At 30.6% G+C, this 18,823-nt stretch overlaps 1 long non-coding RNA gene across 1 annotated transcript; it reads left to right on the top strand.

Moving 5' to 3' along the window:
• The first annotated feature begins 15,587 nt into the window (after positions 1 to 15,587).
• On the top strand, positions 15,588 to 18,232 carry LOC143080230 (uncharacterized). Its single transcript, XR_012979665.1, has 3 exons — positions 15,588 to 16,098; positions 16,857 to 16,924; positions 17,684 to 18,232. It is a non-coding gene; the product is annotated as an uncharacterized LOC143080230 (long non-coding RNA).
• The last annotated feature ends 591 nt before the right edge of the window (positions 18,233 to 18,823 follow it).

Here is an 18,823-nt window from a genome sequence, read left to right as displayed (position 1 = left end):
GCCGTGACTCATGCCAAATTAGGTGGAGGGTGGGGGTCACATTAACATGTTTAAACCCCCGTATTCCGTATGTATGTGCCTGTCCCAAGTCAGGAGCCTAGAACTCAGTGATTGTCGTTTGTTTATGTGTTACATATTTGTTTTTCGTGCATTTTTGTACATAAACTAGGCCGTTAGTTTTCTCATTTGAATTGTTTCTCCTTGTCATTTTGATGCCTTTCATAGCTGACTATGCGGTATGGACTTTGCTCATTGTATGGTGACCTATAGTTGTTAATTTCTGTGTCATTTGGTCTCTTGTGGAGAGTTCTCATTGGCAGTCATGCCACATCTTCTTTTTTATATTGTGTATAAGTTTTGTAGTATTTGATTGAGGCAAACTAAAGTTAGGAGAACGTTCGGAACCCATTTGTTGGGACGTTCGGGACGGACGGACTAGGGTTACACTTTATGCCCCTCCACTATGGCAGAAGTTCTGACTATTGTGCTGGTGATACTCATCCCACTAGCACTGTCATTAACACACACACAATTTTATTATAAACATATTCAATCATAATTTTGATTTCTTTACTTTGAGCCGAATGATTATGACAATATGGCATGCCCTTCACAAGGAGTATCCAATTTGACAAATTTATTGTACATATACATTTTTGTAATAATTTACTATTTCAACTAATTAAGGCTTACAAACTTAAATTGATCATCACTTTCTTTTTATATGTCTTTTAACATTCTGTTTTGAACAAAACGATTTGTTAAATATACCTCACATGTATTTCTATCAAATCTGAAAACTCCATTTTAAAGTAAAATGTCAATTTTGATTTGTTGAAATTTTAGTAGACCTGGGTTTGATATTCCTTTTTTTATTTTTAAGTTATTAGTACACAAAATTGATAAACAATATAAAATGAAACCCGCTGACGAAAAACGTCTCAATGACGATAACTGGCAAGAAAGAGATAACTCTATCATTGATTTTCGACCAATATGCAGCCGAGCTGTAATTTCAATATAGTTTTTTGATATAAATCAAAAACTGTAGTTTTACCCTCTTTGTTCTATTTAACAAACAATATCTTAATTTTTTTGTGCATGGATGAGAATATCTGATAATTGTTTCCTAGATTCCCCAAATAAAAGGCACACCCAGGTGAATTTATGTAAGGTTTAGCCAGGTACAATGTAGTCAAGCGCCAAATATTAAAAATATAAGCTGCTTGATGAGCTAATGTATATTCATGTTCAAATTTTACAGTTTATCAAATACAACCGAGAATAGTGCTCTTTGAACTTAATATGTGAATATTTTTCGACCTTCTAGTTTCTCTCGAGCTATATTATGATGAATGGTAGCTATGAAGACAAGTATTGCTGACACGGAATCAAGACGATAGATTTCACTTGATTCAATACGAAATAAGACTTTTTGTCAGGGAAACAACTCCTGGTTACTTCAGTCGTAATACAATGTATGTACCACTCAGTTGCTTGTATTATATAAAAACTTAATATCATCTGCGTAATATAAAAATTGTTTTATCTCCTCCGGTTCCTCCCCTAAAAGTGAACATCACGTGGGAGCCGTTAAAAAACAAATAACCTCCAGGATATTGTATCATTAACAGCACAAAGTAAGTGTAGTTAAAACATCTTTTAAAAACACTTCACGAAGTAGGTACAAGATTTGTGTGAATCAAAATGTAAACGAAAACACACCCCATACTTGCAAGAAATCATTGTAAATTTGGTTATAACGGGTTCTGTTGCAAATCGTTTTACATGAAAAAAAAATAGTATGAGATGCTGTCCGAAAACGGATAGTTACTTTGAATACAAATTACCTTTTTTAAATTTTTACACGTGTATCGATTATTGAAGTTACTTTTCCAACCGCTCCATAGTTTGACAAAGTCGAGCAAATGGCTTATGACATTCCTACTTTTTAAATTTGACTTAAAATGTGTCAGTATTTGATTTGCATTTCTTGTGGTTGGTAGTATGCTTCTTCTCTGGTGCATGTTGTATTGCGATAACTGAATGGTATACATGTACTCATTCATGGATTACAATGTACATTTTTTCTTATTTTTTGCAATAAAATCATCTTTCTGGAAATTCTCAGACAAAACTTTACAAAGCCAAGGTGTATATATAACTAAAAGAGGGGCGAAAGATACCAGAGGGATAGTCAAACTCACAGATCAAAAATAATTTGGAAACGCCATGGCTAAACAATAAAAAGACAAACAGACAAAACCTTCGTTCATATGAATCATTCGTTGTTACAGTGGTGTAGATAACTTATAGTGGTTCAAATAGTTATTTTAGAAATAAAATAAGAGAATTTTATGTTTCTGTTTAACTTATTGTTCACATCTGAAGCTCCTGGAGATAGTTTATGCTTGATGATCGATAAAACAGACCGCAAATTCCAAAACTGACATCATATTTCCCTCATTCTCATACATGATTTTTTTTTTGCATCAATTTATTGAATAAGTTTACTATTTGAAAAAAAATCACGAATTCAGTAGCAAGTGAGCCAGTAGGAAATCCAGGCAATACATGTGTGAAAGATTAAGTGTTATCGTTTCTACGCCAAACTGATGGGAATGAAAGATATGATAATTAGTGCCTTCGACCTTTATGACTGTAATATTTGAATTGATAAATTAACTATTTATAATTTTCTTTATTAGAAAGGCTTTTTTAGTTCAAATTGGCTGAACAGGTATATTTATTTCTTATTTAGAATACGTATCTCTAAACTGTTGAAACTGTGAAATTTGTTTTTCCCATAATGTGTATGATTAAATTTTAACTTGTTTTCAAACGAAATATTATTATGTCCGGATGTTTATTTTGTTCAATAATTGAATGACACGCACACGTGGCATACATACATTTATCTCGATTTCAAGCATTATTATTTTTAATGCAGTGTAATATTTTGATCATATATCAATGGATTTGTGATTATCAAATCATTTGAATATGGAACCGTCAAAACAAGTTATATGTGTATAGCTGCAGAAGTTTTCGTTAAGACAGGAAATTACTTAATGTTTGATAAAATACGAGAAAAATATTTTATATTTGTCATACTGTATAAGACACTTTTGAAAGTGTCTCCATTGGGGTGTAATAGGTCATTTAAAAAAAATTCGCATACAAAAAATGCCGGCAGTATAAAAATATGTCAGTCAATTATGCTCTTTATCATTCTAGGAGTGTTTCTTTAATCTCTGTATTAACCGAATGAATTTAAACGAAGGTTGATATCAGATTCGAAATCTAAAACTAAAACAACAATGTTATAAAAACACGTTCAAAATTGCACTGATATAATATGCTCTGTTGAATCGGTTGTCTTTAAATATGGTACACTGAAATTTGAAACTCATCTATGTTAAACGTTGTTACTAAGCTTTGTAGACTGGAAACAATAAGAATTACTTAATCAATTAAACGATACGCCTTTTTTGGCACAACCGTATAGATCATTTCACGTACTTAAAGCGGTGTTTCCCAAAGATTATGGTAGAACTTACCTGTTTCTATAAGACATATATATGGATTTTCTGAAATGTGTATCAAGGCTTAACTTTCAACGTTAAGAATTGAACCTGACTACTCTCTTCGTCATCGTCATCATTATCATCATCATCATCATCATCATCATCATCATCATTTGAACATCATAACACCAACGTTATACACATCAAACATTTTAAAGGGGCAATAGCTACGAGATATAGAGAACATTATATTATCTGTTTTTGTTCAATCAATAGTGAATGCGAAAAAGTGAAATAATAATTCGCTTTTAGCAGCCAAAATGGTTCAATTTTGTCAAATTAAGCTAAATAACATTAATAATGATTTATTCACTTGCAAGTGAATAATTCGACCTCCTTAAATCCGTATTCATGTGAACTTCAATTTAACCTCGTAACTAGAAATGGAAAAGGCATGCATTGTACGTGTACTGGTTAATTAAAGGAAAAGAATGTCAACATTAAAAGTGAAAAAAGGTTAATCGTTTGATGACTGATTTGATCCACAAAACATCTTTCTTATAGAGGTAAAAACGATGAGAAACAAATATTATTAATCTATAAAATAAAATAAAAAGACCTTCTAATTGCACGATTTGGATCTATTTATATCTATTTTGATGTTTACATCGTTTATATGGTCATCTGAGGTCAACTCGATAGTTAATTACATGGCGTCTAAACTAAAATACACACGAAACGAAACTACATATTATCGACCCTATGCTCTGTAAATTGTTTGCTTCAGCCTTTTCAAAGTTTGAGTTACATTGTTATACATAAGATATGAGAATTTTAGTCAAATCAGTGACCATGCATATGACAGCTAGTGCCCCTTTAAAACAACAATTTATCATCATGTTATAAATAGGTGTAATACCACCATTGATTTTCTTTATTAAATTGGCACTTTAAAAAAATTGTACAGTATTTACCTTTAATTCAACCAAATAAATACTTTGCACGTATAAAGTTTAATCCTTTCCAGTGCTACAGTGAAAATTTCACACTTCATTTCATTGCATGTACGAAAGTAACCATCACCGGAAGAAAACAACCCAATTTTTACAATGTTTTTTACTGGTTACCTGCTTTAGTAACTATGTAACCTTAACTTTCCAAAATATTTTATAAGACCATCAAATAAAAAAGGAATGATGCTTTCAGACACCCAACATACATGTTTATGACTCAGAAAAATTTAAGTGCATTGAAATGCAGGGTTAATTTTCTACAACTGTCAAATTCAAATGAATATTTGTTTAGACCTACTTTCGTATACAACCGGATGTGACATGCCATGATTTGGTGGTATTACACCTAAAGAACACCTAAATGTCAAATACACTTAATGTAATTTTTAATTTTAATTTCAAGCATAACTGTCAAGTTTTTTTCTCAGTCAGAGCTATAGTTTCAGATAAAATCTTTATAATGTAAGGCCATATCCTACGGCGATTTCAGTCTAATTTCTTCGAAAAATCCTAATTTCACTGTATCATTATAAAATGCAATGTTGACTAATATCTGAGCATATACCCATGATCTATGCATTCAAACAATTAAATAGGATATAAAAGACAACTTTAAGATGATAAACAATTTTATTGCCACTTTTAGAGTTCATTTGAAGGTCTTATTTGGTCAGTTTTGGTCCATTTTTCTTCTTTCTTCTTTTTCATCACACCTTGATATCTTTTGTCTAAAAAGTAAAACAAATGTGATTATTTTCCCCCAAAAAATGAAATAAATGTTATGTTAAATCAATAATTAAAGTGTTTTAGCTGAAAGAACTGTCTCTATAAATGTTAACAGTCTACACGGAAGTTTCTATAAGCCCTTATGTGTAACTTGAGTTTTTGGTCTGTTCCCCTAGTGTGACAAATAACGGTTCCCTTTCAGTCAATCATTTATTGTTACTGGTATCAAAGTTTTTTTATTTACTTATAACAGTATATTTCTAATAGATTTACTAAAAAATCCACTTTCTTGTATTTTATATGTGACCAGCCATATCCAGGCTTATGGAGGTAGAACGTCATTGTGAGAAAAACGCCGTTAACTATATGTGACAAGCCACTTCCAGGCTTAAGAGGGTACATTGTCTAAAATTTGCTTTTTGTATATTTACCTAGAATATTCCGAAACAAAACTCTCTGTCATGGTATTATGACATATTTGTTGTAATAGCAATGAAACGAGTCATTTCGAATACCGGTATGAAAATGAGACTGTTCTATGAAGACTTTTATTTATTGAAGGCACTAATTTATAAAACACAACATTATTGTATTTATTGGCTCTTAGTGATGTTCAATAGCGTATTTGAATAAAATTTCAAAGACTTAAATTTACTACAATGCAAACAATTCTTAGCTCTATTTTAGAACATGTAAAAAGTAAAATCACAAAAATACTGAACTTAGAGGAAAATCTATTCGGAAAGTCCATAATCACATGGCAAAATCAAATAACAAAACACATCAAAAACGAATGGACAAGAATTGTCATATTCCTGACTTGGTACAGGCAATGTAGAAAATGGTGGATTTAAACTTGTTGAAATGAAGTTAGTTTAAAATTTGTCGAAGTACATGTACACTTTAAGAATTCCTTTTTTTAAATTAGATTTATTATGCATGTCTGTATACATAGTATGCGACGCGTAACAGTTTATAAGTAGGTGTTCTCATATATTAATTTGATACGGTGAATTTATTATGGATATATTTCAAACTTCATTTATGAAAGAAAAAACTCTAGAGCAGAGTATTCTTTGTTTGTTTGTAGCTCTATTTTATTACATGTAATTTAAACTTGTTGAAATGAAATTAGTTTAAAATTTGTCAAAGTAAGCTTTTAGAATTCCTTTTTTTTAATTTAGATTTATTATGCATGTCTCTATACATAGTATGCGACGCGTAACAGTTTATAAGTAGGTGTTCTCTTATATGCATTTGATACGGTGCATTTATTATGGATATATTTCAGACTTCATTTATGAAAGGAAATCTATAGAGCAGAAATTTGATTTTTTTGTATCAATTTAAAATGTAGATTCAAATATTTTTCACTTCAAACGATAAAGTAAAACTTCTTCAAAACTTATATATGATGTATAGTTCGGCGTCCGCAAAAAAGAAGCCAAGGAAAGTGTTTATTTCTTCTTCACAAATTCTTTTTTTTATTGAATCTCGATATTTATAATGTTTATAATTTTTCTAACAATGACGTTCTACCTCCATAAGCCTACACATGTCATGGTGGGTCACATATGTGGAACACCGTATGGAATCTTTTTTGTCTAACATTGTAAACATTTCCGATAGTAAAAGGACATATGTATTATATAGATATATTTATAAACTCAACGTAGATGGTTGATTTACTTTCGATTGGTTGATTTGTGTAAAAAAATATCTTGAATAAATATGGATTTTTAAATATTTGGTTTAATCAAAGTAACTATAGTTTTAGTCCAAAATGGTTAAGTTGAGCATTAAACAGAGATTTATTTACCAATGTCAGCAGACTATGAAATCAGAAACGGAAAATTCTCCAAAAAAATTGTGTTAAAAACTGTTTAAGAAAACTTTGAATTTGAAAAATATTTAGACTTACTACCTTATAAAGATAAAATAACGTTATGTAGGTTTACAACTGGAAATCATCGGTAACCTATAGAAACCGGTAGATGGCGTATAATTATTAGACAGGAAAGGTACTGTATACTTTGTAACTCTCTAGAGATAGGTGATGTATTTCACTATATTCTCAACTGCACAGCTGTAACAGAAAGTAGAAGAGCTTTTCTTAAACCTTACTATGTAAGCCGAGTAAATGTTTTGAAATTCGGCACTTTATTTATTTCAAAAAATATTCGTGTTTTTAAAAAATTGTGTAGATTAATTTGACATACCCAACTATATCAGTCCTTTTCAGGATCGATAACTTTGTCGATAGATATTATAGGGTATACAATATTGTTGAAATCGGAGCAATCGTATTATAGGTCTCTGTTGAAATGTAAACAATAAAATATTTTTTACAAATGTTAAACTTTATATCGATTCATTGAATGCCTGGATTTAGCTTAAAACATTGAATTAAAAAATATATATTTAATCATATGCAATGAAATCTCGTTGAATTTCCTATAAAATAAAAAAAAATCAATTTGAATTAAAATTTGAATCATAATATTTCTTTAAAATAATTATGGAAAAATAAAAATATTTTAAGCAAAAAATTATTTTTTTAAAGACATTTTCATAATTTTCATATTCTCTTAAAAGTTTAGTATGATAGATACTTCTTCTGATTTGAAACGGGAAATTAAAAAAAAGTTTATTTGTACATTGATGAAAACTTTTGTATATTACAAATTTAAACTCTGGTAATACATGTACACACAGGATGTTTAATGTCACCTGGTTGATTTTGGTTTGCACGTCTACCTCACACTATATTGTTATGTAACATTACAACCAAAGTCAGAGTTCACCTGTTCTGTAAAGGGATGAAATTTTAAAGGTAGAGAATATTTATCTATATTAATTTTCGGGCATTGGTTTTTTTTTCTCATTGGATGAAAACATTTTTTGTTCTAAAAGGGATGTATAAATATATTTCTAAAGAAAGATAAAATATACAGAAAAAACACCTTTAAAAAAAAGAGAAAAAATTTAATTTTAATTTTATTGTCAACTATTTTCTGGTAACAGTATATTCTGGATATCTGTCAAATAAATGTTCCCGTGTCACACTTAAAATAAATTTTTTTATCAAGAAATTTTAAAATCAATCATATCGAAATATCACCAAAGAAAAGAACGGAAAATCAGAGATTCTGCATGAAAATATTAATATAATCTAGGAAAGTCTTACTATACAAATCCTTGATTTGATGCAACATTTCCATTTCATGGGATATTCATCATCCGCCATTTTGAAAAATCCCGAAATATTCCATTATTTAAATCGATATTTGACCGACTTTGACTTGAAATTAACCTGTTTTAAGTAGTATTTTTCGACAGATATATGTTTTAAGATACTTAATCGATTTACTCGGACGTAGAGTTTAAAATTGTTTTTTTTTTACCATATTTGACTTCATATTGTGTATTGAATTGAAACATGAACGCGGACCTCGATAAGAAAACCTGGATTGAAAGTTTGCGAACGTTCCGACCATTGAAATTCACTTTACTATATAACGCGAACTTCAACGAGAGCACCTAGATGAAATATTTTATTTGTACGACTATAATGATGGAAAATTGTATGTTGGAAAAGGAAAATAAAATAAAGTGAACTTTCATAAATAAACTAATGAATAGAATAAAATGGAATTATATTGCATTGCTTAAGCTCTAAGACTAAGTAGGTGACGTAAGATTAAGTTATAAATAGTTTCGTCTTTTTGTAAATAATATAGTTAATCTCATTTCTAGAGTTCTTTTGATCATAGCTATTAATCTGACGTTGAGAAATAAATTAAATAAACTATCATCTTAAAAAGAATAAAAATGTTTCTAATTTGCCGTAGGAAAATAACTCTAAAAGTATTTCTATTGTCTACTTAATAATTCTATAAAGTAAGTAAGATTTTGATAATCCTTTAATTGCTTTTACTTAACTAAATAAAATGTATGTCAATCATATAAATCTATAACATAAAAAGAGAATAATTGACCAAAAAAAAGTAACTTTAGAAAATTCAAAATTCACGCTTAAATTTCATAGGTGAATAAAATAATTCCAATCAGCACGTGATGTTGGGGTTAAAAAGGGAAGACTGCAACCTCCCAACATCACATATCACACTTACATGTAGATAGCTGTTGGAATAAATAATTGAAACATCATTGTATTTTATTCACCAGGTATGTAAATTGTTTAAGTGTAAACTATTTTCAATTGAATTTTAAAAGTAAGAATTTATCTTCTGATCTGATTAATTTTCAATAACTTTGATATTTAAAACTAAACATAAATTTATAAAAGATTTTCATTAACATAAGTAAGTTAAAACAAAGTTTTCTATTAAGATCAATAGATCACAGATCACATATCACACTTACATGTAGATAGCTGTTGGAATAAATAATTGAAACATCATTGTATTTTATTCACCAGCGCCAGGCCTCGAAAGTACAAGTGTCCGAGATGAGGGACACGCCAGAAGAAGGCATAACATAGACCTGAATATGAGCGAGCTAGTATTCCCCCAGATTTCTTAGAAAGAAGCTAAAACCCCCGTATAGATAAAAGCGAGTCAGAGTAGTCGATAAAGTTTGAAACAAATAAACGATAGATACATCGATGATGTTTTACTTGAGTGATTATTGACACACGAAACGAATCTATATATTATCTACCCCATGCTCTGTAAACTGTTTATTTTAGACTTTTGATAGTTTGGACAAAAGTTTTACATTGTTCTAAATCGGTGACCATGAATTTGACAGCTAGTGCCCCTTTATAACGAATTAATACCAGTTTGAAATAGTTTAACGGGGGCGTGGCCTATTTGTTTGACGTAACTTACCACCGTCTTGAATTAAATTGAACGACTGCAAGCGAATCTATTTGACTGGCATTAAAATGATTTGATATGCATTGAAATAAATTAAAAATATTTTTTAATTATTGTCAATCTTTATCAAATGACGATTAATCTTATTCAAATAGCGTTAATACGTTTTTGTCCGATCAAGTTAAATTCGGTTTACTAGTGATTGTTAAAATTGAAACTTATTATCATTGTTATGACCATGATGACACATTATCCTAAACAAAAGTTTTAAAAAACCGTTTCATTTTAAGCAAATAGTTGGTCATTCTATTATTTTAGTTCTTGATATCATCAGTGGTCTGCCTAATAACAAACTCATTATAAAACTCACAAGAGACCACATAAAGTTAGAAGATAGATGCATAAACCAATGAATGAATCTAAACACCAACTTCATAGGTTTTGTGTGCTTTGTAAAGGCTTTAACATTTACCTTGCAATAAAATAAAGTGTAAATTGCGGGCCATGTACGAAAGAGCATAAAAGAATCAAGTACATGTGTATAACAAATGTTGTTCCTACACATTGATGTTACGTTCAAAACATGTAATATCTTTTAGTGATATGTGTGTCAAATGAAATCTAAATGCCTGGTGATCATTATTATAGTATTAATGAATGAGTGTTTTTATAATGGCCCTGTTATATGTACAAGGTCTGTAATAATGGTCGAGGGAGTCTGTAATGGCCCGAGGTAACGCCGAGGGCTATTACAGACATCTAAGGACATTATTACTGACCGAGGACATATAACAGGACCATTATAAAAACAACCATTTCTTAATACATTTATTAACCAACTGAACAGAAGTATATGTGTTGCTACCAACTTGATTTACTCTCTTACTCTTTTAATGACAATTTAGTTTGAAAAAAATAATTTGTTCTTCATCATGATAAAGCTTTAAATATACCATATATCCGAATAAAGTTGAAAGAAGTTATGTGTTGAAAAACAGGATGAACAGTGATCCCTTTATATGGCTCTTTAATGTTAGTTGCTGGTTACAAAATAAAATAAAATACAAAAAGGTATTATACTCTTTACAACTTAATTTATTAACTTTATTAAAAAAAACTAACTGGGCTTAATACAGACAAACTGGGCATTAATACAGGGCCATTACAGAAAAACAGGGCCATTACAGAAAAAAACGGGCCATTACAGAAACACAGGGCCATTACAGAAAAAACAAGGCCATTACAGAAAAACAGGGTCATTAAAGAAAAAAAAACAGGGCCATTGAAGAAAAAAACAGGGCCATTACAGAAAATATGTAATTTTTAATAAATAGTCATTTTGGCAATAATGTACTTAGTTGGTTAATAAAGAGCACTTTTGTCCTTAAAATTTGAATAATGAAAAAATATAAATCAAGGAATACATATTGCTCGTTTCTAAGATCTCAAAAATACGCTTTAGGTACTTTTTAAATACTGAAACTAGCATCTTATGCAAAATTTGTTGTTTATTTCAGTGCAAGACACCAACAGGTGTTGTTATGTTGCTATGACAGACACCGACTGTCTTTTTATTTAAATTGTGGACTACTTAAAATTCGACAAAGAAAGCGATTGGGGGATGAATAAAGGGTTTTCATCCACAGCTATTTGTTCATTTAGCGTCTTTCGTACAATTGTATTTAACCTGATATATATGATATATTTATTTAGATGTCAAATGTCAAGACTGACATTACAAAGCTACATAGCCGTTATATATCGCGATGAAACAAATCAAAATACAAACTATATATATATTTAACCCTAATCCTTGTATACACTTTTTATGACACTACATGAAAACTCCGATCAACGAGTACCTTCCATTATTCCAATTCAAGACAACATTCTACTCCACTCCTCCCTACTTTAAATTCAAGCCCACTATACGCTGTATTAAGACGAAAATAATTTATAACATGATACATTGTTATTAAAATGTTTAATGTGTATACAGTTGGTGTTATGGTGTTCAGAAGATGATGATGACGATGACAATGTGAGTAGTCATGTGCAATCCTTAACGTTTAAATTATAGCAACAAGGAAGTTCTACTATAATCTTTGGGAAAAACCGCTTTAAGTACGTGAAATAATCTATACGGTTGTGCCAAAGAAGGCGTATCGTTTAATTGATTTAGTAATTCTTATTGTTTCCAGTCTACAAAGCTTAGTAACAACGTTTAACATAGCTGAGTTTCAAATTTCAGCGTACCATTTTTAAAGAAAATCGGTTAAACAGAGAATATTATATCAGTGCAATTTTAAACGTGTTTTTATAACATTGTTGTTTTAATTGTTTTAGATTTAGAATCTGATATCAATCTACGTTTAAATTCATTCGGTTAATAAAGAGATGTAAGAAACACTCCTAGCACAATACAGAGCATAATTGACTGACATATTTTTTTATACTTTATTGTTCTTTTATCTTGATGGTGTCTTTTTAAAATGACTTATTATACACCAATGAAGAGACCTTCAATAGTGTCCTATATGACAAATGTGTAATATTTTTATCTAATTTTATCAAACATTTAGTAATTTCCCGTCTAAACAAAATCTTCTGCACCTATTTGGATAAACATAGTTTTGACGGCTCAATATTCAAATGATTTGTTAATCAAAATTCCATTGATTTATGATCAAAGTATTACACTGCATTGAAAAAAATAATGCTTGAAATCGAGATATATATATGTGTATGCCACGTGTGCGTGTCATTCAATTATTTAAATGATTGAGTTTGTTGTTACAAATCTGCCTTCTATAGCAATACTTACACATTACGTCAGAACAAAATATACATCCGGACATAATAACATTTCGTTTGAAAACAGAATTAGAATTAAGACATACATATTATGGGAAACACAAATTTCACAGTTTCAACAGTTTAAAGATACGTTTTCTAAATTAGAATTAAAAAAAAACACCTGTTCAGCCAATTTGAACCAAAAAAGCCTTTCTAATAAAGACAATTATGAATAGTTAATTTATCAATTTATCAATTTAAATGATACAGTCATACAGGTCGAAGGTACTATCATATCTTACATTCACAGCAATTTTTCGTTTAACTGACACCACGCTGCTGTTGACAGACGTAACTAGTGGAAGAACAACCTTGTTAAGAACTCGTGTACAATGTATACAAAAGTTGCTGTAGAGTGGTATGATTTGTTTTCATTGCAATAGTGTTTGGCACAATAATTGTGTCATGACACTACAGATTTAACATTTGTTCTTACAACCGTATCTATAAAGAAAGATAGAAATACGATAAATAGTCAATTTAATAAAGGCAACAGTAGTATACCGGTAGATCTTGTGATCTTTTTGAAAAGGAAGGAAAATCAAACACCAATTGGACTAGAGCAATATTTAATATTATACAATTCAATAGGAAAAGCAAAAAATACTGAACTCCGTGGAAACTTTCAAACTGAAAGTCCATAATCAAATGGCAAAATCAAAAGCTCGAACGGATAACAATTGTCATATTTATATATGTTCATTATTTTAATAAACTTTAAATTTTCATAAGCAAAAATTGTTTACAGTCGTGCATGCACTACATGTATTCTGCGGAAATTATTAACATTGAAAAAAATGGGGAGCCAAAATATCAATGTTAATTTTCCTCGGAGTTCGGTATGTTTGTTATCTAAATAACAAAAATATCTAACTCCGTGGAATATTAAAACGGAAAGTCCTAAATCAAGTGGCATATAGGGATGTCAACGAGTATCGCTCGGTAGTACCGTGTATCGATTACAAAAAAATATGCCAACTAATCGGTTTCCTAATAGAATGTGTTTGCTCTCTTAAGGTTGAACAAACATTATTGATATTGATATCGCCTTCATCCCAAGTCAATCAAAATACGATTCTAATGGTGTCATTCAAAATTCTTCCAAACAGAGATATGATAAATGAACGAGAATACTTGAGTAGATTATTGCCAGTTTACATAATAAGTACATGTATCACACGAGCTATCAATTGAGGTGTAAAATTCCATCTACTCCTAGGTAATAATGTTGAGAACATTTACGTCCATAAGTCAACGACTTACAATAAATAACATTAGTATACTTATGTTTTTTCATTTTCTAAATGTTTTACCGAGCGAATACTCGAGTATCGCTCGGTACATCGCTCGGTACATGTAACGAGTACTCAATTAGTAAATATTCACCGACTTGGTATTCCTAAAAGAAAAACAAAAGGGCATTTAGAAAAAGCACATTAGCAAAGTGAAAGCCAAAAATAAATGCCATCGCACAATAACACAATGACGGGGAGTACAGATCCACGTCATATGTAACAAAGAAACTCAAACGGACATACAGTCAGAGCACATAGGATTAGCCTGACTAGCAGCTGCAACTACGGTGGGGGAAATAATAATTTCAAAATGTAAATCGTCTCTTTTGTCATAGATTCTGGTACTGAGATGACTGCGTACAACGTCGATGTATCAGACAAATAATGAGGCAGAGGAACCTGTGTTAGTTGTTTCTATGATTTCTTGTTCATGGGGATATATCAATGGAATCTATCAGAAAAATTTGGATTGGTAATGGACTAAACACTTTCAACAGATCTAAATGTGAAATTAAATGTGTTCAATTCTTTGACCCCTAGTTTAAAGGAACTTTAAATCATATGACAATAAAAAGATATCGGCACAGTTTGTTCCATTAGGAATAAAAAATCTGCCGTATGTTATCATATATCGTTTATTTTGACGGGTAAGAAGAAATCACGATTATGCAAACATTTATGCATACGTTCGGTTCTTTCTAATAACTAAAGCGTTTTTTAAACTATCTATTTTACTCGATCTTCGGATCATTAAAAGATTAATAAATGCACTGGTTGATCACTGGCTGGCAGTTATTAGTTAATAATAAAATAATTAAAAGTTGAAGAGTGTAAGGTACTTTGTCAGGTCTGTTATAATTATTAATTAGGGTCAAATTATATAACAGTTACAAGTCACTCATGATAATTATTCTAATTAGTACATCACACATGTCATGGGTGCGGTCAATTTTGTTACTAACCCACCGTAACATTTACAAGAAGATTGTACAACTGTGACAAATATCTAAGCACTGGTATTTTATTGATTAACAGTATGAAAATATAATCAACGAATAAAACTTCATGCAAGTAAAACAATCATTGAACCATAACAATTGACACTAGTTTGTCAGTTTTACAACTTTTAAACTGCAACCAATTACGTATCCGTCATAATATTTAATTGGGATTCCAGAATGTGCCAAAATAAAAAAAAACGAAAAATGTTCGTATACGCTGTTGCCCCTGAATGGTGATATTTTACACCCACGAAAATAACCCGCTATACGGCCGTATACCAACATGAAACCGAAACACCTTTTGTCAGCTGGGACAAGATCCCTAATGCGCCTTGAAATGAGGAACTCAAAAGTCACGTGTAAACAAAAATTCTCTGTGTAGTGATGTTTGACACTTTTCTATGATAAACAAGTGACTGAGCTTAACCATTTGAGTTAATTTAGAAAGTAGGGGAACACAGAATAAATGTGTAAAATCTATGGAGCTATTAAATGTGTTCAAAGTATTAAATTTTCAAAGAACTTTTTGTGTTAAAAATGGGATTATTTACCATGAGGAGCCGCATCACAAAAGGATACTCGGGGTTTGCTAATTTACGGAAAAAGTAATCTCACTTCGTACCCCGAAAATTTAACCACATATGTCAAAATGTCTCAGCTTCGAAACGAGCCATCACACATATCCAAGTTAACGATATGAACTGAGCAACAGAAGAAAACGTTACCATTACGGCCTATGGAAAAACTAATGCGCATCTGTACCCAATTTAGAAGCTCAATTCCAGAAGTTGTCGGACTGATTTATGGATGATTTCACCTGTACACCACCGAAAATGATGGTTAGTATTTTTTTATTTATACCTAGTTATCATAAATGGTTTAAGATAAATATTATTGATAAAGATCAGCAAAAACTCAAGGAAATTTTCGCTTTTAAAATACATTACTGGCACGGGGCTGAACACTTTTTTTTAGGCACAATCATAACTTTGTTTACTTCCGAGAGATCCGAAAGGAATTTGTTAGCTACATTGAAAAGGCAAGAAATAACTTTTAAATATTATTAAATTGTAAGTAAACATGACACAATATAGTCTTTGTTATGTAATTATCACTCTGGTCTACAGGAATACCTGATAATCAAGGGAGATAACACACTTCATACGAGTAAAGTGAGATACATCATCGCATGTACTTTTAACCAATGATTTGACCCCAGGTCAGTAGATATCATATGCAGAAAAAACAGAAAAAACATTTACATGCTTTAAAAAAAATCATGAATTATTATTTTTAATGCACATGAGCAAAACAAAAGATATTGTCATTTCTCAGCACTGAAAAAGGGGGAGGGTCAAACTTTTTTGAAAACAATATTTCTGCACCTATTCAATTATTAAGCTATTTAGCTACTACCCATTGCTTCTAATACTAAAGGTTTGAATGAAGGTGGCTAAGCCACAAGGGAGAAGCATTTGTCTTTCTTTGTGATTAAACTTTCAAGAATAAGATTTTTCTCTCTCAATAATACTTATGTATTTAAATCAAATGATAACAAAGCCTGGGTATTTTTTTTTTTTTTTTTGTCTTATTTCAGTTCCAGACGTATCATTATTTTCAACCTGAGATGGCAAACTAGAAGTTTTAAAAAATCCTGAATAACTGGTAAGCATTTTGTTTTATTAGGCAAGCTCTAAATTGTTTTTTATGATATTTATGCAATTGAAATTACAGTCGGTATGTTAAAAATATGCTAATATGAAAACTGTTGCTATGGTCTTGGTATTAAATGAAAAGGCTTAGTTACAGATCGTTACGACTCAATATTTCGAGTTAAATCTTGCGGCAACTGTTTCTCATGTAACACTGCAAACTATATTTAGCACTACTTTGATCTGTCGTTATTTAATGACGCCAATATACATGTGATGTCACAATGTTTCCGTTAAGACCTCTTGTGGATTTCTCACTGATAAAAGGTTTTCACTGAAATACATGTAAAAAACATTTTTTTCTCAAATAGAATTATGTGAAAGGACAAGTTTTGAAAATTTGCACTATATTGTACTCTAATTATATGATATGGATGATTTCCAAGTAGTTTAGAGTGGTTTTAACAGTATTAAATACCAGATTTCCACTAGTAAGAATAATTATTTTGGTGTTGTTTTTTTATACAACCTTCATTTTTGCATATTTCTCTGTCAAAATGCACTTTAAGGCACAAGAAAATTTTGTAGAATGCTTTAACAGGGTCTGTGTATTGTAATAAGAGGTTATAATCAGAAGTTTTGTCCTTGTTTTGACTAGTGAAGGTATTCTGGAAGAAATTACTTATACATACTCATTGTATTCAAAATAAATGAATATAGCGACGAAAGTGTCATTGCCTTATAGTGCTAAAACAACTTTATTTTTTTTCAGAAATGGACAAAAATACACAGATTTATTCAGAATGTTATACCGATGAAGATCACATAGAAATATTTGGAAAAATCAGAAGTATGGATTTCAATATGGGACAAGATCCCTAATGCGCCTTGAAATGAGGAACTCAAAAGTCACGTGTAAACAAAAATTCTCTGTGTAGTGATGTCTGACACTTTTCTATGATAAACAAGTGACTGAGCTTAACCATTTGAGTTAATTTAGAAAGTAGGGGAACACAGAATAAATGTGTAAAATCTATGGAGCTATTAAATGTGTTCAAAGTATTAAATTTTCAAAGAACTTTTTGTGTTAAAAATGGGATTATTTACCATGAGGAGCCGCATCACAAAAGGATACTCGGGGTTTGCTAATTTACGGAAAAAGTAATCTCACTTCGTACCCCGAAAATTTAACCACATATGTCAAAATGTCTCAGCTTCGAAACGAGCCATCACACATATCCAAGTTAACAATATGAACTGAGCAACAGAAGAAAACGTTACCATTACGGCCTATGGAAAAACTAATGCGCATCTGTACCCAGCTGATCATTATAGGATGACTATTCTTGTAATATCTTTTAAATACACTCATCACTGATACCAGGATTGAAATTTTATATTTACGCCAGACGCACGTTTCGTCTACAAAAGACTCATCATTGTTTCAGACCATACGGTATCCAAAAGTTGTTAATTTCTGTGTCTGTTTGTATCTTGGGGAGAAGTGTCTCATTGGCAATCATACCACATCATTTTATTCCTAAAACTAAGTATAGCATCTATATCCCGCGTATATCAGTCAGAATTATCATAACACAATTCACATTTCAGGTTTTTCCTAGATATTCCATAATACTGGATCCAAAGTATAAACAGATGAAATGTGTTTGACTTCAAAGACAATTTAATCATCACGATATTTTTTACTTAATAAAAAAACAATGTTCAAACCATTTACAAAAAATCGCATATATTGTTGATAAAAAAAAAAACGTCTTATTTTGTCTCAGGGCAAAGATATAAAACACAGTAAAAACAAAATAAACATCCAATTAATCATGAATATGACTGTTCTTTTCCGATCGTAGATTTTGTTAGTTTAAATGGACTTAATAATTATGAAGGAAATTTG

This window comes from Mytilus galloprovincialis, chromosome 6 (assembly GCF_965363235.1).
Source record: "Mytilus galloprovincialis chromosome 6, xbMytGall1.hap1.1, whole genome shotgun sequence".
Taxonomy (NCBI): Eukaryota; Metazoa; Mollusca; class Bivalvia; order Mytilida; family Mytilidae; genus Mytilus; species Mytilus galloprovincialis.
The sequence above is the reverse complement of the archived record's forward strand: the minus strand, read 5'-3'. Positions and strand labels throughout refer to the sequence as shown.